This window comes from Heloderma suspectum, chromosome 17 (assembly GCF_057233095.1).
Source record: "Heloderma suspectum isolate Gila_16-S chromosome 17, 16-S_ref, whole genome shotgun sequence".
Taxonomy (NCBI): Eukaryota; Metazoa; Chordata; class Lepidosauria; order Squamata; family Helodermatidae; genus Heloderma; species Heloderma suspectum.
Genome location: NC_139474.1, coordinates 4,850,404 through 4,875,227, shown reverse-complemented (window position 1 = coordinate 4,875,227; position 24,824 = coordinate 4,850,404). Strand labels below are relative to the sequence as shown.

The 24,824-nt window shown below is 53.6% G+C and overlaps 1 protein-coding gene across 1 annotated transcript in view; it reads left to right on the top strand.

Annotated features, from left to right (window-relative positions):
- The window catches only part of NRXN2 (neurexin 2), a 426,193-nt gene that overhangs the window by 223,041 nt on the left and 178,328 nt on the right, over positions 1–24,824 (top strand). The window lies entirely within an intron of this gene.

Below are 24,824 nucleotides of genomic sequence, written 5' to 3'. Positions count from 1 at the left end.
CTCTCCCCTCCCGTGCTGCCTCTGATCACCCCGTTCTGCCTCCTCTCGCCCCGACCGTGACAACAGGCACCCAAAATGGCGTTTGCGGACCCTGGTCTCTTGCGACCAGAGGCGGCTCTCTGTTGGGGGCAAACGGGGCAGAGAGATCCTGCCACAGCCAGGTCCATGTGCTACAGGTGCCACATGCTGTCTCCTCCTGCACTCCTCCGGCAAAGTCAGAGGAATACTGAGCATCTGCCCTGCCTTCCACCCCGCCAGCCCCAATGCTTGCTACCTGTCCAGCCTGCCTTGTCGAAAAGCTCGGACGCCGCCAGAAAAAAGGGGACCAATGTGCAAGATCAGATAATGGTCGTAAATATGAAGGTGGATGATTTTAATTTTGGTCTGTTGTTATTTGTTAGATTTCTGTCCCACCTTTCCTCTCAGAAGCTCGAGGTGGCGTATGTGTCTCTCTTCTTCCCCGACTTTATCCTCACAACAGCCCTGTGAGGCAGGCCAGGCTGAGAGGTGGGGACCGACAAAAGGTCACCCAGTGAGCTTTGAGGCTCAGTGTGGGGGCTGAGCCATTTTAATCCTCTTTGCAGCCCTGTGAAGTTGGCTAGGCTGAGAGGCGGTGACTGGCAAGATTCCTCCCCCCCTCTATTTTATCCACAGAACAACCGTGTGAGGTAGGCTAGGCTGAGAAAGGGGGACTGGTCCACAGTCACCCAGCAAACTTTGTGGCTGAGGTTTTTTTTTAAAAAAAAATCCTCACAACAGCCCTGTGAGCTAGCTTAGGCTGAGAGATGGTGATTGGCGAAGACACCCCTCCATTCTTTTATCCGCACAACAACCCTGTGAGGTAGGCTAGGCTGAGAGATGGTGACCAGTAGAAGGTTACCCAGTGAGCTTTGTGGCTGAGTGGGGATTTTTAAATCATGAATTAATAATATATCTTATCTGCCCAATAACAAAAATTATCTAGGCGGATAAATTCTAACCTGGGGATTCAAACCCAGACCTCGCCAGCTCTTCCTCGAACCCTCCAACCACACAGGCTCTCACCAAAAATACTTTGCCTTCTTTCTCTTCCTGCCCCGCTCCTACATCACCCACCATCAACAGAGAGGGATTCAACACCTCTTTAAAATGGCTGAGAGGAAGTGAAGGGTTGGGTGTGGGCCGTTGCTTGCGTGTGTGTGTGTGTGTGTGTGCGCGCGCGCGTGACGAATCTCTCATTAGTGCGCATGGTCCAGGATGGAGGACACTGAGGTCTTCTCTTCCCCATTAGTCAGGCTGTTAATGGTCTTCTGATTAGAGAGGCCGTGAAGAGTTCTGGCCCTCAGCAAAGAGAGGGTGTCTAAAGTGCACCATGCTGCAGTTCCTGAAGCATGTGTCCTTGTGTTTCAAAGCCATTAGCTGAGGCCGGGGCGGGAGACGGTGCCTCCAGGGCAGCCGGGTGGGTGAGGACTGGAGTGTAAGCAACCACACCATCTTGGAGGCTGTCTTCTCGCTTCTCTAGTGTGCATGCCGGCCTCCCTGCACTCCAATTAGGCCTGGGATCAGCACTTCGTGTGTGTGCCCGTGTGTGTGCGCACGCTCATGAGAACGCCTCCCTTTCCGCTGAGATGTGCATTCACATCTTCTCTTTGTTTTCCAACAACCTCCCACATCTACCACTGGAGTTTGCAAAAGGGGGTGGGTGGGTAGGGGCTGAGAAAAGAGAAAAGGGGCAGCCGTTGTCTCCAGGTCCAGGCAGGTAACAGCTCTCCCTTCTCATGTATCCATGGTGTCCTTGCACAAGACCATCGCAGGGTAGGGCTGTAGCTCAGTGGTAGAGGCCCTGCTTTGCAGGCAGAAGGTCCCTGGTTCAATCCTCAGCAAGTCCAGGTAGAGCTGGAAAACTCCTGCCTGAAACCCTGGAGAGCCGCTGCTGCCTGTCAGCGCCGACAATACTGGGCTAGATGGACCCAGGGTCTGACTCTATATGAAGCAGCTTCCGATGTTGCTAAGGCCTCTTGTCCAGTGTTGATGTGCGCTCTCCAAGGTGAAAAAAGATCAAGGCAACAATAAAACATGGTTTCTTTGGGGAGGAACAGACTGTGCCCTGGAGACTTCTAGGGTCCTTCTAAATGTGAAGGAACAACATGTATGTGTATGTCTCTGGATGTCAGAGAAATCCACTATGGAATCAAATGAGTTCAGATTTCTATGAATCCAACTGATGGATTCCACAGTGGACCATTTTTTCCAGAGTCGCACAGATTCCACGGACTTGCAGAGCATTTTTAAAAAAACTTTCCAGAATTTTATGCACATTTAGTCATAGAAAAATACATAAAATAAATTTTTAAAAAACCACCGGCTGAAAATGCACATTCCCCCCATAGACTAAAGCTTGAAAATGCACATTTTGGGGGAATTTGTGCATCTGGGGGAATCTGCACATTTTTAAAAGTGTGAATTTGCACAGATGCAACTTCACACAAATTTGGGGAATTGGAAAAAATCTGATTCTGTCAGGGAGTGGATGACAGAACAAAAGGCACCTGGCAATCCACGAAACACAGATGGAAGGGATTTTCCAAAATCCGTAAATCCCTGCATATGTCTGTGGCCAACCCGGCGGTTCTAGGCTCAAAGCAGAATCAGTGCCAGGTAAATAACCTCTGAATTCTTTGAGCAGTTTCTTTCTCCTGAACATTGCACACAGCCCAAACTGGGCTGGCTGGGTGTCCTCTTTCACAGAGGGCAGTCCTCTGTTTTGGAGGGCTGCCAGAAGACCATCCTGTCTTTGAAGGTGTCCTCTGTTTGAAGTCGAAAGATTGAGAACCCAAGAAGAGAGATCAGGGGCCTTGAAATGGCCCCTTTAGAGATAGCAGCAGCTGGGCAGCAGACAGGTCATCTGGTCACAGTGTCCCTCACGGGAGCAAGAGCGGTCCCCTTTTTAAAGGGCTGTCCTGTCCTATTCTTCACACAGTGCAGAGTTAAACTATGGAACTCGCTACCACAGGATGTAGTGATGGCCACCAATTGGGATGGCTTTAAAAGGGGGTTAGACAAGTCCCTGGAGGAGAAGGCTCTCAATGGCTACTGGTCCTGATGGTTCTGTGCTACCTCCAGTGTCAGAGGCAGGATGCCTTTGCACACCAGTTGCTGGGGAACATGGGCGGGAGGGTGCTGTTGTGCTCATTCCTTGTGGGTTCCTGGTTGACAGCTGGTTGGCCACAGTGTGAACAGAATGCTGGACTAGATGGGCCCTCGGTCTCATCCAGCAGGGCTTTTCTCGTGTTCTTTTGTTCTTAATTCTGGTTTACTGTAAAGAACTATAAGAACTGTTGCCTGTTACCAGCTGACACCTGGGCACAGGCTGAACAGGCATAAACGCAGGTCACCCAGTCACAGTCGTCCCCACTATGGTGCGGTGGACTGTTTTTCTATTTAAATGGTTGTAATCCTTTCTAAATGTGCACCAATGCCTCTGATCAGCACATGCCCATCTTATGGAAACATGTGTGCTCTGCAGTCGTCTCTGTTGGTGAGCCATTTCCTCTTCGGGGGGAGGTCCTAAGGGGCACCCCACAGGCTCGCCTGCCCTCCTCCCCGCCACCACCACCCTGGCCCAGCTGCAGCCCCGAGTGTGGCTTGCTTCCAGGGGGAGCCCTGTAAACCACCCCTGCCTGAAAAATCCAGGCAGCTTGAGAGTCTCTTTGTGCCGTGATAATGGCCTGCTTAATGAACAGGGCTGTTCCTTGAACGCTTAGCCAACAGGGAGCTTCCACTCCATCCCCACGCTGTGCGGTACATCAGCTTTCCCCAGCCTGGTGCCCTTCAGTTGTGATGGCAGCAATGTGGTGGAGCCCGACGGAGGCTGGTGGCCGCAACATCAGCGGGGCGGGGAATCAGCCAGAACTCTAAAGGAGCCATCTCGGAGAGCTCCTGTAGAGTTCTGACTGAAACCCAGAGCAGATTCACGGCCCAACTGACAGCGGAGCCCCCAGCTTTCACTGGCAGAGCCCCTGTTTTGCTCACAGAAGGTCCCAGGTAGCATCCCCAGGTTGGGCTGGGGAAGAGGCCTGTCTGAAACCCCAGAGCGCTGCTACAAGTCAGTGTCAGCAATACTGGGCGACATGGACCTATGGTCTGACTCCACCTAAAGGAGAAGCCACGCTTACCCGGAAGGCATAATCCAGCTGCTGCCCTCCAGATGTGTCAGACTACAACTCCCATCACTCCCATGCTGGCTGCGGGATGATAGGCATTGTAGGCCTAGAGGGCACCAGGTAATCCCAAGTGTATTGGGCTTGGGCTGGGGTTACCCAAAAGGGGCTGAAAAAGCGCTGTGTACATCAGAGGTGGGCAAAATGCAGCTCGTGGCCTGCATGCGGCCCTGACTGCCCCCTGGTGTGGCCCCTGTGGCCACCGAACCACTGAAACTTGCGGGGATGGCAAACACATTGCCAGTTTGCTGCCAATTTTTGGTAGCTATGCACTACGTGTACTTCTGCACCAGGGTTCGGCGGAGGCCAGGAGTGCGTTTGCGCAGCTGAGGCTAGCGCACCAAATTGCACCCGGTCCTTGAGATGTCAGATCTGGCCACACTCATGCATGCCTCAGTGACATCCTGGTTGGACTACTGTAATGTGGGGCTGTCCTTGAGGACTGTTTGGAAACTTTGGCTGATCCAGAATGGTGCGGCCAGACCGTTGACCAGGGCCGGTTACAGGGAGCCCATAACGCCCTTGTCACAACAGCATCACCGGCTACTGGTCTGTTCCTGGGCACAATTCAATTTGTTGGCTATGACCAAGAAAGCCCTATATAACTTGGGATTAGGCTACTGGCAAGACCGCCTTCTCCCATATGTGCCTGCCCGGGTCTTAAAGAAGAGGCCCTTCTTTCGATACTGCCACTTTCAGAGGTGTGTTGGATGGCGACGCAAGACAGGACCTTCTCAGTGGCTGCTCCCAGGCTGTGGAACTCCCTGCGATGGAGGCTAGGTTGTCTCCCTCTCTGCTGTCCTTCTGCCTCCAGGCAAACATCTTTTCATTCAAGGAGGCCTTTGGCACGCAAGTGGGTCTGTTGGGCTGGACGCTGTTTTATTCTGTTAGTGCTGTGTTTTTATTGAATCTTAATGCACTGTTTCACAATTGTTTTAATCAATTTGTATTTGTGCGTGTAAGCCTCCTTGAGTGCTGTTTTTCCTCGTAGAAAAGCAGGGTACAAATCAAATCAATAAATGATAGAAAGGAAGCCTAAAACGCCAAAATCGTGGCAGTTTTCAAGCGTGATTTGCTTGTTTCAGGCTTCCATAGCGGTTCACCGCAGGGGCGGGCAGGCGGGCAGGGTGGAGGCACATGCTTTATCATGTTCCAGGGCTGAGCCTTTGTGTTAAGAGGGCGCCAAGCCTGAATGTCAGTCCTATTAAGGGAGGGAGGCAATATGCATATAGATGAATAGCCCCTCCTTTTCTAGGTACGGTGTGTGAGAGGTGGGGAGTTCTCCAGATTTGGGGAATTGAGCTTGTTACACAAGGGGCAATTGATTGGGAGTGTGTGTGTGTGTGTGTGCGTGCGTGCGCGCACATCTGTGGGGTGAGGCCGTGGGTGGGAAGCAGGCAGCACAGGGTAGTTGATTTCCAACCCCTGGTGCTAAAATTAAAGGAGAAATGACATGGCTTTTAAAAGCTGCAAATTAAAGTGTCTGGAGGCTGTTATTAAGGCCTCTGACTGGCCTGGCAGACTCCAGCGGTAAAGCAGGAATAGGGGGTGGGCCGGGGGTGGGGGCTAGGTGCAGGCACTGAAGCAGAGGAAAAGCAGAGAGAACTTGGAGGGGGAGTCTATTGCGGGCAATATTAAAATCTGACATAAAATTAAAATTACGTCGGCATAATGAAATTGTGTGCGGGAGCTGGGAGACAGAAAATAAAGTGAAATAGTAAAGGTGTCACACTTAATCATGCTCATCTTCCCCTTTTGCTCAAGTTCTGCATGCCATGGTGGGTGGCACTGGGGGAGAGGAGGCAAGAGGCCTGGTCTCCCCTGCTACTCCTCTGCTCACCCTGATGGCACAAACAGAACAGAGAGAGAATGGGAGGTTTACAAGGGCCACACGGATCTACAATGGCATCTTCTTTAAATCGTGTTCCCTGAAAATACTGCAGGTTGATCCTGGCGCCTTCTGCATGCAAAGCTCTTCAACTGAGCTATGGTCCTTCCCCTAAACAATAAAGTAAGTTTCCAGTCCTCATGGGTTCAGAATAAAGGGCTGATCTGAATAGGAAGCTGCCACGGGTCAGGTCAGACTACTGGTCCCTCTAATCCAGTCTTGTCTACAGTGCAAGCTCTACACCAGGGGTGTTGAAACTCTTTTGAACTGAGGGCCAAATTCCATTGCAGAGAAGCCCTCGGGGGCAGCATTCCAGGCATGGGCAGGGCTGAATGCAGAAGGGGCAGGGCCCAAAATCACCCCAGCACGTTGTAGCTTCAAGCTCTTCCTGCCAGAAACTAAGCTTCAGGAGAGGCATTTGAACCTTTTAGAATGAGGGGGAGATAGGAAACCACCCAACGATTAGCAGTCAGGGGAAAGGGGGCGTGGCCTTCGGGGGACCTGGGGAATTTGGCCCGCGGGCCAGAACTTCTGCACTTCCAGTGTACAGGTCTGCTCCCTCCCTCCTCCTGCACCAGTGAAAGGCATGTCTCAGACAGGCACAGGCGGGCATCACAGCAACATCTGGAAGGAACCAGCTGGTACCCGCGGAATTGTTTTGGCTGCTTGCTTTGTTTTCTGGCTCCATGCATAGAGAAAGGAGGAGGGTGTTGCAGCTTTTGACATGGAGGACCATGCAGTCTGCCACCGCACCCATCAAACCAGTCCTGCCGCCCCCTGTTCTGTCGCTCACTGAGGGGGATGGCATGTCGTGTCTCCGCTAGAGGATGGCACGTTTCTCCCCTCCTTGGTGGGGCGGGGAGCCTCCCCCTCCCCTGGACCCTTCCGGCGACTTAGCCCCCTGCAGCTGGCTGCTCTCGTCACCGCCTGGCACTCCACGCAGTCTGGGGGTGAGGTGTTGCTCTCACCCTCCGTCTCCGTGGTGCAGGAGCAGGGCTGACGGAGCGAGTCTCTCTGTGGAGGAGCAGGTGCTAAAGTGGCTTCACGGGTCTCTGCTGACAACTTCGCGGGTGCCGCCTTTGGAGGAGTCAGGTGTGTGGAGGTGATATCCGAGCACCGCGTCCTATCACGGTGCAACTTGGGGGATGGGGAAACCCTCAGAATTAAATCAATGTTCTCACCATTGAGGCCAAAGTTGTGATGCCTGTTCACCTGCCTGACAAATGGATCAGGGGACCCATTTAAGGTCCAAAAAACAGCACAGTACGGGTTGTTGAATTCTGGCTTGTCATGATGTGTGAACGTGGCTACACTAACAAACCATGGTTTGTTAACCATGGACAACCCAGAAAGAAAACCCATGTTTTGTTAACCATGAACAACCCAGAAAGAAAACGCATGGTTTGCTGTTGGGTTGTGAATTCTGGATTGTTTAAACCATGGGTTGTCGTCACATGCATACCCAGAAACATGGGTTGTTTCGCCAGGCTACAGAGGCGGCAGGGAAGAAAGGTAAAAAAATAACACCTGCTCTACATGCCAGTACTACAGCACTGCAGAGGCATTTGGGATATGCAGGAAGGGAGCACGTGAAAGAAGAGGAAAACAAACAGCCCAGGGATTGAGAAAACAAACCATGATTTGTTCTGTTGTCTGCCAGACAAACCATGGGTTAACCATGAGTTAAATAAGCCATGGGTGAGCGTGATGTGTGAACCAGGACCTTGTGAGAGCTGGCCCTACTTTGGGCTCCCCGGAAGAACTCGAACTGGCTGGCAGCTGGGCAACCCCATGCCAGTCTTGGCACAGCCCTGTAGTCAGAAATGGCTTGGTACCCCCACTTCGATGCTCCCTGTCTGCCTCCCCTCACACACACACCCGCCATCCGCCTGCCAGTCCTCATCTGGCTTCCGTCTCTCTATTATCTCCCTGTGCCACACCAGAGAAATGTCAGGCACACGGACAAGGGGGGGGGGGGTGTTGAAGATTAGGAACCCATTAGGGGATATTAGAATTTCATTTAGCACTGGGGTTTCTTGGCTGATACGGGCATCCGGGCGGGGGGGGGGGTGCGCGCTGGCTTGAGGGTGCTTCGTCCTCTTTTATATTCAAATTAAATGTCACTTTGCGTAGCTGTTTCCTTCTCTCCGCACCCCCACCCACCCCTGTAAACAGAAGGGGGGACAGAGCTGCGTCGGCAGAAAGCTTTTCAGGAGCCTAATAAACCGGAAAGATTTGTCTGAGTGGCAAAGCAGCCGGAGTTGAGATGGTTCTGCCGCGGCCAGGGAAACTATCCTGGCACCCTTGCCGCTTCTGGCCTAGAGTTGCTAGGTCTCACTCTGCCCCCAAAGGCAGAGTGCTTCATTTATGGAATGAGGTTTCCGGGGTGCGGGTGACTGTGGGAGTCCATACCAGATAACCCCAGATTTGCTTGTAGTTCCTGACCTCAGCGGCAAAGGAAAGGGACTCCTTAAACGCAAGGAAACTCTTGGCAATGGAGGCTGATAGTCAGTGGGGCACTGAATCCACTCTGGGTTTCAGTCAGAACCCATCAGAACTCTAAAGGAGCTCTCCACACCTTGGAGAGCTCCGTTAGAGTTCTGATGGGTTCTGACTGAAACCCAGAGTGGATTCAGTGCCCCACTGACATCAAAAGCATCTTGGAGAGCTCCTTTAGAGTTCTGACTGGTTCTGACTGAAACCCAGAGCGGATGCACCGCCCCACTGACATCGGAGCCACCAGCCTCCACTGACCCTTGGCATCTGTTTATTACTTCACGTGCACAGCGGGTTGAGATGAGCCCAGGCACTAAAAGGGCGCACCCAAGAGTTGACAAATTAAGCCCTCCACACACACGCGCTCGCACTGGCCTGGTTGCTAGTCCTCAGCCAGGAGGGGAAGACACTCTGCATATGCTCAAGGGCACTGTCAGCACTTCAGGGCTGTGTCCTAGCACTGAAAGCAGTCTGGATGGAGAGGCAACCCTTGCCAGCCCAGAAGACCCCTTGCTTTAGCCCACATGCTTCTCCCATCTCTTGAGGACAGAATCGCGGGCGTCCTGGCATTTGACACCCACCTCTTGGCCCTCCAGATATCCTCCTCTGCCAAGCCTCTGCTGTCCTCCTTTCCATCCCCCCCTTCCCGCTTTTAAAACTTCCCGCTGCTCCGGCGTGCCCCCCTCAGCAGGGCCTGCCTCCTTCTGGGCCTCTCTTGCCTGTGCATTTGATCTTCCGTGCAAATTCCGCCTGGCATTTTCTCTCACTCTGTTTGAGTTCATTGGCCAGGGGACCACCGCTGCTGCACATGAGCTGCAGAGGCTGGCTTTCCATTCTCCTTCTGAAGGATCCAGACCTGTTCTTAACCTTCATTATTCTGAGAGAGAGAGAGAGGGTCAGACAATTTCCTTGCAATCTAGTAGCTGCCTGCCTGTATTTTTTTAATACCTTTACTTCAGCCTGATCAATCAAGAAACCCTTCCCCAATGCAAGATATAAGTTACATGTGTATTTATCAATTTTTATTGTGAGTTTCAACAAAACAAACAAACCAAAACAGCACAAAGCCCCCAAATTGAAAATATTATAACATACTCTAAATTCTTTTACTGTTTTTTTGTGTGTGTGTTCACTGCTCCAAAATCTGTTCTAGATATGGAGTGGTATATAAATACTGCAAATGAATGAATGAATGAATAAATAAATAAAATAAAGTCCTCAGTTTCAAATATGACAACATTCTAGGGAGAAAAAAAGGAAAAAAGAATAGGTTGCACATAAACTTCAGTAAAAGCAGACCAGATATCCAATTATGTCCATTCGCAAGTGACGCCTATATACCACTTTTTCAAATATTGCTTGTGTTGTTAAGTCTTCAATCCATTGCATGATAGGCAGTGAGCTTTTATCCTTCCAGTATCGTAGTATCAGTCTTTTAGCAGCCAAGAGGGCGTGAAAAATCGTGTGTGCATGTGTGTGTCCGTGTCTGTACTCTTTACATGCTCAGAATGCCTCTTTTATTATCGCTTATCTTGCTCCAGGTCCAAATCCCAGGATTCAAACCGGTTTCTTGCATCTCTAGTTCACACTGAGCCCAGGGCAATGGAGAGCCCCAGAAAGGGGCGGCTTCCTTGTCTAGGCCGGGGCTCAGGAACTTCAGACTGGGGGATGAAATCCGGCCACCTGGGGTCTGCTGGATTGGGACCCCTGGCCACGCCCTCTTTCTCCCAACCGCTAATGGTTGGGTGGTTTCCTGGGTTTTGTGCAACTTTCCTCCAATTCTAACAGGTTGAAATCGTAACACTTGCTTACTGGAGGGGTTGTAATTTGGGGCCTGCCCCTTTTGCCTTTGGGCTCGCCCCTTTGCTTCCGGCCCCACCCACCCCTGGAATGCGGCCCCCGAGAGCTTCTCCAAAACAGAATTTGGCCCTCAGGCTGAAAGAGGTTCCCATCCATGGTCTAGACCCTGGCTGGATGCCTGCCCATCTCATGGACGGAAACTGCATTCTGCTTCCCTGCCCCCATTGCTGCCTAAGAGGTCTAGTGCAAGGGTGGGCCATTTGTGGCCCTCCAGATGTCCGGGCCTACAACTCCCACAACCCTTCGCCATTGGCGATGCTGGCAAGGACTGGGGGAGTTGCGGGCCAAAACATCTGTTGGTTAGGCCAGAGGAGCTGGGAGCCCGGACACCTGGGTCCCTGCTCCTCCATCTCGGGCAGTGCAGTAAGACTAGCAGGCCAGGACAAAGGAAGGGGGAGGTGTTCTTCTGGGTTGCCAACTTTTTAACCAGCTTCTGCAGCTGTGCCTTTAACAGCAGCTCGGTCCACCAGGCATTGGCAAGGGACGCTTAACTCATTCATTGTTCTGTTAAATGCACAGGAACAGGCCCGGCTGTGGCATGCGTACATCCCCCCGCCCGCTCTTTGTCAAACCTCTTCTAGCCTCAGCTCAGCTATTCCTTTAAAAGCTCCCACTCCTCTTCTGCCGCTCTTGACCCATGATGCAGCGGCAACACAGCAGAAGGGCTCTGAAACGTTCTTCTGAGTCAAGCCTCGTCTCCTGGCTCAGTGGTTCCTTCCAAAAGCTTTGACCCAGTCTCTGCTCTGCCTAGCCTCCCACCACCGTTCCCATTCCTCCCACCTTGTTCAGAGCCCTTATCCCCTGTGCTGCTGAACAGGTTTCAGTCCGAATGATAGGTGCAGCCAGGAGTGACTCCTGAAAACAGCCCTCCATCCAGAGGCTGGCAAGGAGGGAGTGGGAGAGAGAAAATCTCTTTGTCTGAGGATGACTCACGCGCCACGTGTGTGCACCGTCTCGCAGATCCACACGAGCATGCACACCTGGCATTCACACAAAGAGGCATGCACATTTCTTTCTTGCACTAATGCTCCTGCTGACAGCCAGGCTGGGGCAGGGCTTGGATGTGAGACACCCACCTGCGCAGTGCTTCTGCAGGGATGCATTGGTGGGCCCTCACAAGGTGGTTGTTGTTGTTCAGTCGTTCAGTCGTGTCCGACTCTTCGTGACCCCACGGACCAGAGCACGCCAGGCCTTCCTGTCCTGCGCTCTCTCCCGGAGCGTGCTCAGGTTCATATCCATTGCATCGGTGATGCTATCTAGCCATCTCATCCTCTGCCGTCCCCTCCTCCTTTTGCCTTCAGTCTTTCCCAGCATCAGGGTCTTTTCCAGAGAGTTTTCTCTTCGCATTAGGTGGCCAAAATATTTGAGCTTCAGCTTCAGGATCTGTCCTTCTAATGAGCAGTCAGGGCTGATTTCCTTTAGGATGGACTGATTTGACCTCCTTGCAGTCCAGGGTATGCTGCGCCTGTTCCCATTTTCCCGAGGCTGAGAGGCGGGGCCGAGCTCACGAAGACTGGACGAGGAGTCTATCCAGGCCGCCTGCTCAGGAGTCACCTATCCCTAAATCAGTAGGATCCCCCTATACACACATAGACCCACATTGCACGTAACAACCAACCGTGGTTAGTCACGAGTGAGTGAGTGAACACACCGCAACCCCCTCACATGTTCCTTCCACTTTGTTTCCTGTTTACAAAACACCCCAGGAACACGCCCCGTTCCTGGGTTGTGCTCCGTGACGTGCGAAGCGTTTTTGAGGGGAAACAAGCCAGAGTTTTAACCCAACAACAGATCGAACAGGGCATTTCTGGGTTGTCTGAGGGCTGAGGAGACCAGAGGGCACCAGCAGAGGGACTGCTGGGTAATTTTAGACCCTGGACTTAGCATATGTATCCCTCGGGAGCTTTAGATGCCCAGTGTCTCACTTCGCACAATTTTTCTTCTCCCCACCCTAACCACCATCCCATGCTTTACAACTGCTTCTACATCCCTGACATGTTAGAACAAGAGTACTGTTTGCCAATCCTGATTCAAACAAAGAAACACAGAAACAAACTGAGCAGGTGCGATTTTGCCTTTTAAGCTCACTTACATCCTAGCACCATCATGAGGACAGAGATAAAATGGAGTTCGCTTCTGATGCTCTGATCGCCTGCCGCTTTCTGGGTAATCATTTGGGGGACCTCAGGGCTGGGGTGGGGAGTAGTTGATAGGCCCAATTGGAGTACTTGATAGGCCCAATTGGAGTCCACCAGGAGAAGATCCTTCAGCGTGGTGACCCCCTTTCTGTGGAACAGCGCAGAGTTAAACTATGGAATTCGCTACCACAGGGTGTAGTGATGCCCACCAGTTTGGATGGCTTTAAAGGGGGGTTGGACAAATTCCTGGAGGAGGAGAAGGCTATCAATGGCTACTAGTCCTGATGGCTATGTGCCACCTTCAGTACCAGAGGCTCATGTATACCAGTTGCTGGGGAACATGGGCGGGAGGGTGCTGTTGCACTCCTGTCCTGCTTGTGGGTTCCTGGTCGACAGCTGGTTGGCCGCTGTGAGAACAGAATGCTGGACTAGATGGGCCCTGGGTCTGATCCAGCAGGGCTCTTCAGATGTTCTAACTCCCTGCCCTTGGAGGTCAGGCAGGCACCAAGGCGGTGTTGTTTCTGGTGCGTCCTCCAAACGGCACTCTTCCGGGAGGCTGACCAGTCCCGGTTTTTATTGGCATTCTTTTTTTTAAACAAGTGCAATTTTAATGTGGTATTTTAACCTTTTGATGCTCTTGCTGTTTTATCTTTTGCGTTCACGGCTCCGAAATCTGTTCTAGATATGTAGCGGTGTAGAAATATTGTAAATAAATAAATCCCCCTGGGCACATACAAGGAGAAAATGCAGGGAAACCCCCCACCCCTTTTAAATAACCGGATGTCACAACCAAAAGATCACACTGTGGCACTCTGCCGTATTTAATCTGGAATAACCAGCACCCCTGGGCCCAGATTAATATAATCAACCATGGATGTTGCTTTCCGTCATTGAGGGGGTGGCTGGGTGGGAGGAATGTCTCCCTTTTCTTTCTCATTTCAAGGAAGGCCGGGTAAAGGACTGTTCCCCCACCCAAAGAGCCCCTCTGCCTGCCAATCCACGGGTTTAAGAGTCCCTGCTTGGCTGCGAGGGGTCTTGGGCTGCAAACAGGCATGAGCCTGAATTAGTGCACCCCCCTCCACCCCACTAACAGTGCTGCTTGAGCTTTGCCTGCTGCCGGGAGGTGGCTTTCTCCTTTTAGCTGGTTTCCACTTTAGCTCCTTCCTCGCCCCCACACAGACACCCACCCAGTCTGTCATTCCATCCGTCTCCCACTCGCGTGTATTTATAGCTTGCAAACAGGTTGCAATCCACGCTTGGGTTCTGCATCTTCCAAACAGCGCATGGCATTGGTGTGTGTGCATGTGGCGGGGGGCGGGCGGGGAGGCAGGGCAGGGTGAGATGAGAGCATGGGAGGTGGGGAGAGGAGAGAGCCATGCCTTCTCCCTTCCAAATCCTGATTCATCCCACAGCTGGGAACAGCCCCGTGGGTCCTGACTTTTGCTCTTGGGGGGGAAAGAGGTGCTGGAGCTCAAAAGGTTATGCTGCCAGATCTGATCCCAGGGGTCCGGGGAACAAGTTTTATCTTCTGGCAGGGAGAGACTTTGTGCAGGCTCAGAAACGCACTCACGATTTCATACCAAATCGTAGAGTTGGAAGGAAACTTAGGATCTTGGAGGTCATTTAGTCCAACCCCCTACTCGATGCAGGTTCTGCAACTACAAAATCCCTGACGCCTCTGCTTAAATACCTCCAGTGAAGGAGAGCCCACCGCTATGGAAGGCAGTCTGGGAGGGGCCATGGCTCAGTGGCAGAGCCCCTGCTTTGCGGGCAGAAGGCCCCCAATTCAATCCCCGACATTTCCAAGTAGGGCAGGAAAAAACCCTTCCTGAAACCCTGGAGAGCCGCTGCTGCCAGTCCGTGTCGACAGTACTGGGCTAGATGGACCCAGGGTCTGACTCAGTGTAAAGCAGCTCACATAGAAACATAGGAAGTTGCCTTATACTGAGTCAGACCATGGGTCCATCTAGTCCAGTACTGCCGACGCTGACGGGCAGCAGCGGATCTCCAGGGTTTCAGGCAGGAGTTTTTCCAGCCCTGCCTGGAGAAGCCGGGGTTTGAACCTGGGACTTTCTGCATGCAAAACAGGTGCTACGCCACTGGGCTACGGCCCCTCCATAGCTTCCTATGTCCCAACGCTGAACACCTCTTACCGTTGGGAGGTGTCTCCTACTGTTTAGCCGAAATCTGCTTCCCTGCATTTTCCACACAGTGGTTCTACGTCTGTGCTCCGGAGGAGCAGAGAACATCCCCAGAAGCCGCTGAGAGTTACGGACCATCGTCAGGACGGAGGAAGGTTCTTTACGCCATGACCCATATCCCCCCAGCCCCGCCACCACTGACTGAGACTCTCTTTGGCTCCCTCCTGCCTCCACGTGTGCTTGTAGCGATGACATCATACCGTATGAGCTCACTGCGAGAGATTTACAACCCCTGGGGAAGGTGAGCTCAGAGCCATGTCCATTAGGGATAGTGGAGAATGTCCCTGCCAGAAGAGTCAGGAATCGGAGACATCCCCCCCTCCCACATTCCCTTCCCAAGGCCATGATTCCCGCTAACTTAGACCCTTCCCTTCTGCTGAGCACAGAGGGGGCAACTCCATAATTTCAGACGCTGGGTCTTGAATGGCCTGACAGGGCCCCACTTTTAGACGGTCATGTGTATTCCTTTCGTTGTGAAGCACGCCACTAACGTTTCTCTTCCCCTCTTCTGTTAGAGGCAGGGAGGAGCCGTTTGCCAGCCCTGAGGAAAGAAGAAATACTCTGAATATGTGCAGTTTCACATTTGAGACCCACTTACATTATAGCTCCAGCATGACCACAGGAATAAAATGGAGTTTGCTGCTGCTGCCATGCTGCGAAACACATTTGCTTGGGAATAAGCCCCATTTTGTGGGAGAAAAGGGAAATATGTATTTAAAATAAGACGACCGTCTGTAACCGTGCACAAGCCTGGCCAGCCACCCCCAATCTACACAATTGCTTGAAAAAAATGGGAACAATAGGATGGGGAAAAGGCAACTAAGGGGAGACATGATAGAGCTGTACAACATTAGGCCTGGTGTGGAGAAAGTGGAGAGGGAGACATTTCTCTCCCTCGCATAATACTAGAACCCGGGGTTCGCCCATAAAGCTGATTGGTGGGGGATTCAGGACAGATTAAAGGACATCTTCCCACAGCGCGTCATTAAACTATGGAATTCACTTCCACAGGATGTAGTGATGGCCACTCATTTGGATGGCTTTAACAGGGGGCTGGACAAATTCCTGGAGGAGAAGGCTCTCAATGGCTACTAGTCCTGATTTTTATGTGCTACCTGCAGTATCAGAGGCTGTGAGCCTATGCGCACCAGTTGCTGGGGAACATGGGTGGAAGGGTGTCCTGTTTGTGGGCTTCCCATGGGCGGCTGGGCGGCCACTGTGTGAGCAGAATGCTGGACTGGATGGGCCCTGGGTCTGATCCAGCAGGGTTCTTCTGATGCTGTTGTGATGTTGGGATAACCAGCATCAGCCCCAAGTGGGCTCAGCACACCCATGTCAGCCCAGGTACTGTCACTAGTTCCAGTCCTAGTTGCACCACTGGGCAGAACTCACAGCCCTGGGCTGCCCCTCGTGCCCAGAGAGCAGGCTTCCTCACGGGCATGCCTCAGAGACTGTTGCCGGGAGCAGAAACGGCTGCAGAAATAGCTGCCCCTTTCCACAGGGAAGTCCAAAGCCGCCTTCTCGGGGGGGCAGTTTCTTTGCAAGAGACCAAGCGAGCCCGGGGGACCCTGCGGCCTCTTTGTACAAGTCTTCTTTATTTATGGACATTGGGTCGGCGCAGCTGGCAGCCAGCCAACGCTGGCAATGCCTGTGCCCAGAATCAGCACCGACCCACATGCCTGGCAAGCTCTGAACACCCCTTCCACCCACTCACTCCCTGGATGCTTCTCCAGGCCCCCTTTTCCAGAACCAAGCCCCGCAGCAAAGTTTGTTCCCACATCACCCACATGCGGTTTCTCGGATTCAGCATTGCCAGAGAGGTTCTGAATTGGCAAATTCCGTTTCAGGTGGGGGTCTGCCAATTACAGGTCTCCCGGCTTCTCTGCCCTCCACTTCCCAGCCACCACCCAGTTGTTCTAGACGAGCTTTGGGGGATGTACACTCTGCTTTGGTGCACAGCTTCACAGGTGTGCAAGACATGCCGTTCAGGGGACGCCGCGGCAAAACAAGGATGGCCCCCGTTCCGAGCTCCCTATTGGTGCACAGAGCTGGACAAGGTGTGCAGTTTAGTGTGGTTTCTGGCATCGTGTGTTTGGAGCAAAATCCAAATTAGTGCCAGGTGGCAGAGGCGGTGTGATAGATCAGGACCCGTTAGGAACTCCACTGCCAGAGTTCAAACAAGGCCAGCCTTCCTCAACCAGACTGGCTTTGGATGCTGGGAGTTGTAGTCCCAACATACCCAGAGGGCACCTGGCTGGGGAAGGCTGAACTAGGCCTTCCCCCCATCTTCTCTTCTGTTGTACCTGCTCTTCCTTTCTTCCCCTGCTGTGACTCGTTCATTCCTTACCTCCATCCCAACCCTGTGTTATCCTATTCTTTTATACTTTCCCCCTTTCAGGGCCAAGTGACTTATTATGCTTAATATGTAAATTGCAGCTTCGCCTTCTGATTTTGTTTAAGTAATTGCAGGCACTGTGGGGGGCAGGGGGAGGATTTGGGGGGAGGTCACAGCACATTTGAGAGGCTGTGCATCACTGACTCCCCCTCCCCCAACTAGAAACATTAGTAAATAAATGAAGTTCCCATTGGCATGAATGGGATTTTACAAACTTCCTAGCTGTGGGGGAAGAGGTGATTTTAGGGGCGGGGGCAAAGGATAAATCTCCCCTCCCCATGCAACCTCTCCAAATTACCCCCCCATGCCTGCAGTTACTTAAAATGAGAAGGGAGTGCTACACGCTACGTGTCAAGTGTAATGTGTAGTGGTTCAGCCCTCTTCTCGTTTCAAACAAGGAGCTGTTGCCTCTTTCTCCCCACAGGGTTCTCTCCAAGCCAGAGCTTGGCCCTAGAATCCATCCTGTCTTTAAAATGTATGCAGTGATTCATTTTCTTCCAACCAGAAAATTGCCTCTGACCATGTGCGGAGTGCATTTCCTGCTTCACCCTAGACATTCAGGAGCAGGGAGAGACAGTCTTCCAGGCAGGCTTGAAATCAAGAATGTCAGGCAAAGGAGGGAGCTTTGTAGCTCCTTTATAGCCTCATTCCCAGATATGATCTCTGTGCTGACCCCATACGGTCCGGCTGGCGCACAGCCCGTCAGCCCTGTACTTTGCACTCAGCAGGTTCTTGACCAATGTCTTTCTTTTTTTTGCAGTCTTTGGCAGGAACCAAATGGAGGTTTATTGAGATCCCATGCCAGGCTAAGCTAACTATATATATATATATATATATATATAGTATATGTATGTGTGTGTGTGTGTGTGTATATATATATACACACACACACACACACACACACACACACACATAGTGGGGGGGGGGTTGGCGGGGGGGAGGAGAGAGAGTGACCAGTTGCATTGGTTGGCAAGGCGTAATTTCAGCCAGGGCTGAGCTCCTGGAATTCTCTTTCCAGTCCACAGTCCTGAGATACAGGATGTAATCATAATCTCTGAGCATGTGCAGAGTGATTTGTTCCTAAATGCAATCAACTGGCAGCCTCTGGGGATGTGCAAAGTGACATTTCCCTCCCCTACACCTTGGACCAAGGAAGCAGGACTTCTCCCAGAAGCTGCAGCCTTCTTCTAGAAGTATGAAGCATGGGGGACGTTGTTCCTGCCCCTAATCTTGCTTGTCAAAGCCCTTTCTACACCTGGGCCTGTCTGCTCTGCTTGGACATCCCTTCCTCAGCCCCCAAAGGGTTACGCTGCCCCCGGCTTTGAAGAGGGCGTTGCAGTGCCCCTATCCTTGCATGCCCTGATCTTTGAAGACCACCTATGTGGTTTTGTGGGTGCTTGTGGGGGTGGGGGGACCAGGAGCCTGGCAAAGTGGAGGCCTGTAGAGGCAGAGTAAGGGGTGGGGGGAGGGGGGACATGTTGTTATCCAGTCCCAAGTTGTTCTCACAAGAGATTTTCCCAGCTGGCATGGGCCTCTGTGTGTGTGTTGGGGGGCGGGGGGGGGGTAGCTCTGGACTGCTGAGGTTCTGCAAAGGGTGTAGTAAAGGGGATATCAGATGTGTCTGTGTTTCCAGATTTGCCTTTTCCCCAGTAGTGGATTGCTATTCCGGGCAGTTGTGCACTGGAACACATATGATGATGATGAACATTTTTATACCACCTTTTTTTGCTAAAAATAATTTTTTTATACCACCCTTTCTCAACGCCAGGAGAAAGCCAGTCGCCGTTCCCGAGGGGGCGCGTTGCAAAGTTGGGGGCGGCCGGTGGTCTCCCCTGGCCTCGCCGTGCCAAACGACGCATCCCTTTGCCCGCACTGCCCCGGAGGGCGACACATCCCCCACCTCTTCCCGGCAGGTGGGAGCGGTGCCTCCGCGCCTCCCCGGGAACACTTTATCCCCGCGCACACGCGTCCCGACGACCGAACGTGCCCGGCCCGGGGTCCTCGACCCGGGCTAGGCGCGCGTGTGAGCGCAACCGACTCGGGTGTTGCGCGGGTCATGGGCGCGTTCGAGCAACTGTGGCGGCGGAGTTGTGTGTGTAAGGGGGGGATAATAAGAAAGGAAATCCTGAAATCAACTGTTTTTTTTTTTTTAATGGGGAGGCAAAGAAGGGGGGCGTCTGTTGCGCCCTGAGGGGTCGGGCTAGTTTTGGCTGGGGGGGGGGAGAGGAGCACTGCCGCCCCTCCTCATGCGCCCCCCCTTCCCTTTAAAAGGAGAGCAGGGCGGCGGGGAGGCGTCGTCGGTGCCGGAATGTGCGGGGGGGGGGGAGGCGCGCATTTGTTTCCCTTTCGGGGCGGGCCTCCCTCGCCGGCGATTGGGCCCTTCGTCCCGCCCCTCCCTCTTTCTCCACCCTCCGCCGTCCCTCCCCCCCCCCGTCCCAGCCTTCCCTCCGCTCTGCAGCAGAGACGCGCCGCGGAGCCGAGCGAGGTTTTTTCTTCCTCCGGTGCCTGGCGAGGGACGGATCGCAGCGCCTCGGTCGTGGTGGGGGGCTGGGGGGGCCGACGGACGGATCACGGCGCCCCTCCGAGACACGCCTCTTGCGGATTACAGGCCCCCCCGGATTTTCCGATATTCCGCCTTCCCTGAACGCTCTTCTTCTCCATCTCTCCTCCTGCCCATCCATTTTTGATCTCCCTCCCCCCCGTCCATTTTCCCTCGCTCTTTTTCTCCCCCTCCCCCGGCCACGATGCCCGCTCCCAATCCGTAGCACCTTCCCCCGCCCGCTCTCCTTTCATCTCTCCTCCCTTCTCTCGCCCCCCCCCGCCATAAATCTCTCTCTTTCCTCCCCCACCCCCTAGCCCTGGATGCTGGCTCTTTCCCCGGAGTCGCCCCCTCCTCCCGGGGGGGCCGGCCCTTCCCTGCCCCCGCCGGGATGCTCCTGATGGCTGCCGGGCCGGGGGGGCGGCCGTGAGCCGGGCAGGAGCGTCCCGCCCCGTCGAGGGAGCCCAGCCCGGCCTTGGTTTCCCCACTGGAATTCTGACCGTCGGAGCTTCCCGGAAACGCCTGCCCCGTTTTTTGGAGAGGGGAATCTCCCCCCTTGGGGGGGCGCCTGGATTCCCCCCTTTTAATTTTTTCCCTCCTTTTGGGTGCGTGCTGCTTCTTCGACGTCGCCCCCTCCTCCCCCCACCCCGTGTTGGCCCCGCCCTGCCTCCCACTCGCGCTCCGGCGGGGGGCGTTTGAGGGCCGTCGGCGGGGCATGGACGCGGCTGTTGCGCCGAGGATCTGAGCGGCGGCGGCGGCGACAGCGCCCTCGTCGGGGCCATGGCGCCCCCCGGGCCGCGGCGGGGCCCCGGCGCCGTGGCCGCGGGGGCGGCGCCGCTGCTGCTGCTGCTGCTGGCGGCCGGGCCCGCGCCCGCGGGGGCGGCGCGCGTCTCGTCGAGCCTCAGCACCACGCACCACGTGCATCACTTCCACAATAAGCACGGCACCGTGCCCATCGCCATCAACCGGACGCCCTTCCTCACCCGCGGCGGGCACGGTAAGTTTTTTTGCTCCTTGCTCCTTAGCCGGTCCAGGAGAGGAGGGCGACGCGTGCCGCCTCGCCCCCTCCTCCGCCCCGCCCCGCAAACGCGTGGGCCCCTCAGCCCCTCTCCATCCGTGTGCGCCGGGGCTGCGCCTCCCGTGCGCTTTTGCGCACGAACGGCGCCCGCACGGGTCGCTTGGAGGCGGGGTGTTTCTCGCCTTCGAGGCGGGCGTGGACCAAGAGCCGCAGGCCTGGCTTGGCCCGGCCAAGGCGTGCGCTTGGCCTGCCGAGCCGACGGAGGGTGTTTCCCTTCCTCGCGCCTCCCTCTCTGCCCCCTGCAGCCCTCAATTCAGGGGGCCTAGATGGGCGCCCGGAGCCCGAGGAACAGCCGTCGGCGAAGTCCCGGCTCAAGCCAGGCCCACAGGTTTCTCCGTCAGCTGGGAATGACAGCCGGGAGCCCTAGTTTTCTCCCGCCTTCCCCCTGCCCCCGCCACATCAGATTTTCTCTCCAGCCCCTTCCCTCCCCAAACCTTGCAGCCCGTCTGGGGGCCGGGCAGAACTGTGGGCTTTTGGAAGTTGCGGTAGCAGGCAGGTTGTGGGGCGCACACGAGCTGTGGGCAAGGAGGGCGACCGTCTTGCCTGGGGCACGGCCCTGCCAGTTGGCTGGTGTCTTTGTCACTGGCATTTGTGCCTGGGAAACAAAGAGGGTTTTTTGCGGGGATCCCTCTCCTGGACCCCCGGGGCAGGATAAAGACCTGGGTTTGCCCCGTTTGCTTCTGAGACTCAGCTGGGAAAGGGAGAAAGGAAAAGGCGGGGGTGGGGGGAGCAGCAGGAAAGGCGGAGCAGAGCTTGGCCCGCGTGGTGGTGGGGCTTAATTTGGGTCCAGGCTCAAAGCTGAAACGTGCTTTTCAGAGCTAAGACTTGGGTGCTGTGAAGCGGTGCATCTTTGCATTTGGATCTGCAAGCTACCACGAGGGATCTTCCCCTGGGCATGTACCGCGGGCCTTTCCATCACACCTGAGCTGTTCATCCAGCCCCCCCCCCCCCCGTCTCCTGTACATCTGAGGTTAGGAGCAAGTTGTCCAGGCAGACTTGAGCTCCATTACCTCAGACTATAAAGGGAGTGGGGGAAAGAGATGCTCAGCTTGTCTCTCCTTGCCGTACCTGGGTGAAAGTAGGGACCTCTCCCCTTCTTCCCTCCCTCCCTCCCTGGCATTATGTAATAGCCAGGCCTCCCCAGCAACCTGATTGGTGCTCCGTGGCTCCCCTCACACCACACACGGGGAAGGGAGGGAGTTGGCTGGTTTTCATCTCTCCCAGTTGCACACCCACACCCCTTCCCCGTGTTGACGCACCTGGCCCAGTCTCTCTTAGTCCCTTTTCTGGAGTTCTGCTTGTCCAAGGGATGGAAGCTGCTTGAGATATATTCCATCCCTGTCCCAACTCTGGCTTGTACATCAAGGAACTCCTTACAAAGAGGTGGAGGCAGGGGCGGGGCATGGACAGTGTATAAGGTGTGGGGAACCTTGGTGCAAGTAGGGGTGAATGTGTGTGAATGAACTGAAGGCCTGTGCTGTGTGTTTTGAGCTGGACTGCTCTATATGTCAGGCGTGTATGCGTGCGCACATTTATTCAGTGCACCCTGATGGCCCCCGTACAACTTGTGGGTCAGCGTGTGTTCTGTGATGAAACACATCTTGGGCCGCATAAAACTTTAGCGGCATTTGTGAACCTGTGAGAGGAAGAACTGCAGCATTCGTTACATGTTGGTGTAACGAAGTGTACAGTTTTGTGTGCCCTGCACACGCTTGCAAGGACGCTGATGTTTGGCCATCTTGGCTTACCTGCACAGAACGAAGGGTTTTCTGTGTGGCCATAATTCAGGTGCTGGTGAGTGTGAGTGGAGTGGGGGGAGAGTTTTGCTCCTGGGTTCCCGCTACTAGTGCAACGTTGTGAAACATCTTGTTGGGAACGCGGGGTTCTTTGTCCATGCATTAGTGTTCCCAAATTCTGGGAACGAAGGGCTGTCTGTTCATATATTGGCGTGTGTGTATTTCTTTAGGAAATAGCGTGAGTGAGGCCGGATTCAGGGAAGCAGCTGACTGCTTGGCGAGACTGCTGTTCGTGCAGACCCTCTGACATGTTGCAGACAAGACATGAGATGGCGTCTCTTTCCCACCTGGCACATCCCACTTTGCAAAGAGAGCCCTGGCAGGGGACAGCGGGGCGCTTGCTGTGTGGCTGAGATGTGGCCAAACACGCTCTATGCCACAAGCCACATGGCCCAGTTGAAGCTTCCTTGCCCATCTCAGCTGCTGAGACCCGGCTTTTGAGCATCAGGGCTGGGGGGGGGGGGGTTGAGAAAAGGTGCGAACCTGCTTGCATCTGAGTTTGTGGTGGGTAAAGGATGGAGCTGGGTTGGCATTATGTGTGTGAACTTGTGCTTCTGTTGGAAAGGTTGCTGTGTGTTTCGTTTGCCCTGCGAGGCATTTTGTATGACACAGTGTGTATTGTGGCTCCTTAAATACGAGCACATGTATGATGCCGTCATAAATTTGTTAGTCTTTAAAGTGCCTAAAGATTCTTTGTTCTTTTTGCTGCAACCAACTAACAGAGCATCCCCTTTGGAGTCTGTAGGCCAGCCTCCTTCCCCCTCCCCTCTCAAATGATTTCAGCTTCTTTCAAGATAACAGCCTGGTTCACGCATAAGGACTACCCAGAGCATGGCTTCAGTAGGGTTGTTGTTGAATTATGGGTTGTTGTTACTTGCGAGCCTTGCACTATGTATGGGCTGTTAACCACAAAAAACCCAGAGTTCACAGCCCAACAACAAACCATGGGTTCTCTTCCTGGGTTTTTTGTGGTTAACAAGCCATAGTTAAATCAGTTTTTGTGAACCGCCCAGAGAGCTTTGGCTATTGGGCAGTATAGCAATGAAATAAAAATAAATGAATAAATAAAATCATAGTGCAGGGTTCATGTGTAACAACAACCCGTATTCAACCCATACTCTGGGTTGCTCTATCTGGACCAGGTCACTGTAATACTGTAAAAATAATTCCAGAAGAAGAGTGAAATCAGACACGTATTGCAGATGTTAGAATAGGTGTACAAAATTAGGCCTGGTGTGGAGAATGTGGATAAGGAGACATTTTTCCCCCTTTCTCAAAATACTAGAACCCAACAGGGCCATCCCATGAAGCTGATTGGTGGGAGAATCAGGACAGATAAAAGGAAGGACATCTTCACACAGTGCAGCTAAACTGTGGAATTCACTTTCACAAGATGTAGCGATGGCCTCCAACTTGGACGGCTTCAAAAGGGGGTTGGACAAATTCCTGGATGAGAAGGCTATCAATCCTGATGGCTATGTGCTGTGTCCAGTATCAGAGGCTGTCAGCCTATGTGCACCAGTTGCTGGGGAACATGGGTGGGAGAGCAGTCCTGTCCTGCTGGTGGGTTTCCCAGGGCAGCTGGTTGGCCATGTGTGAACAGAACGCTGGACTAGATGGACCCTGGGTCTGATCCAGCAGGGCTCTTCTTATGTTCTTAGGGCTGGGCAACTTGTGCCCTGCCAGAAGTTGTTGGACTACAACTCCCATGTTCCCTCACCATTGGGTATGCAGGCTACAGCTGATGGGAGCTGCAGATCAACACATTTGGAGGGCCTCAAGTTGCTCACCCCTGTACTTTATGGGTACATTTGCTGCTTAAAGGTAGGGATGAGAATTTCATCTCCGTTCGGTTTTGAGAAGAATTTACCCACATTTGCAAAGTTCTCCATATTCGGGACAAAAAGAATGTGAGATTTTAAAAAGTTGAAGGTGGGAAGAACTGATAGATTTGTCCATTCAGGCCCGGGGCTTTGAGCGCTTTGCTCTTAAAAGTCTGGCTTTGAGTCCCAGCTCGGTGCTGATTTAGGTTGCCACCTCTCTTTTCTGAGTGGCTTCTCACCTTTAACAGCCACATGGCAGGCAGGTACAGCAAGGCCCTCTCCATGCTTGGCTGTACTGATTGAATTTGGCCGGTGCAGATGGGTGAAAATGGCGTTTCACTTCGCTTTTGATAAGAATGTACCCAAATTCACAAGTTCTTCATATTCGTGAGAGAAAGAACTTGAGATTTT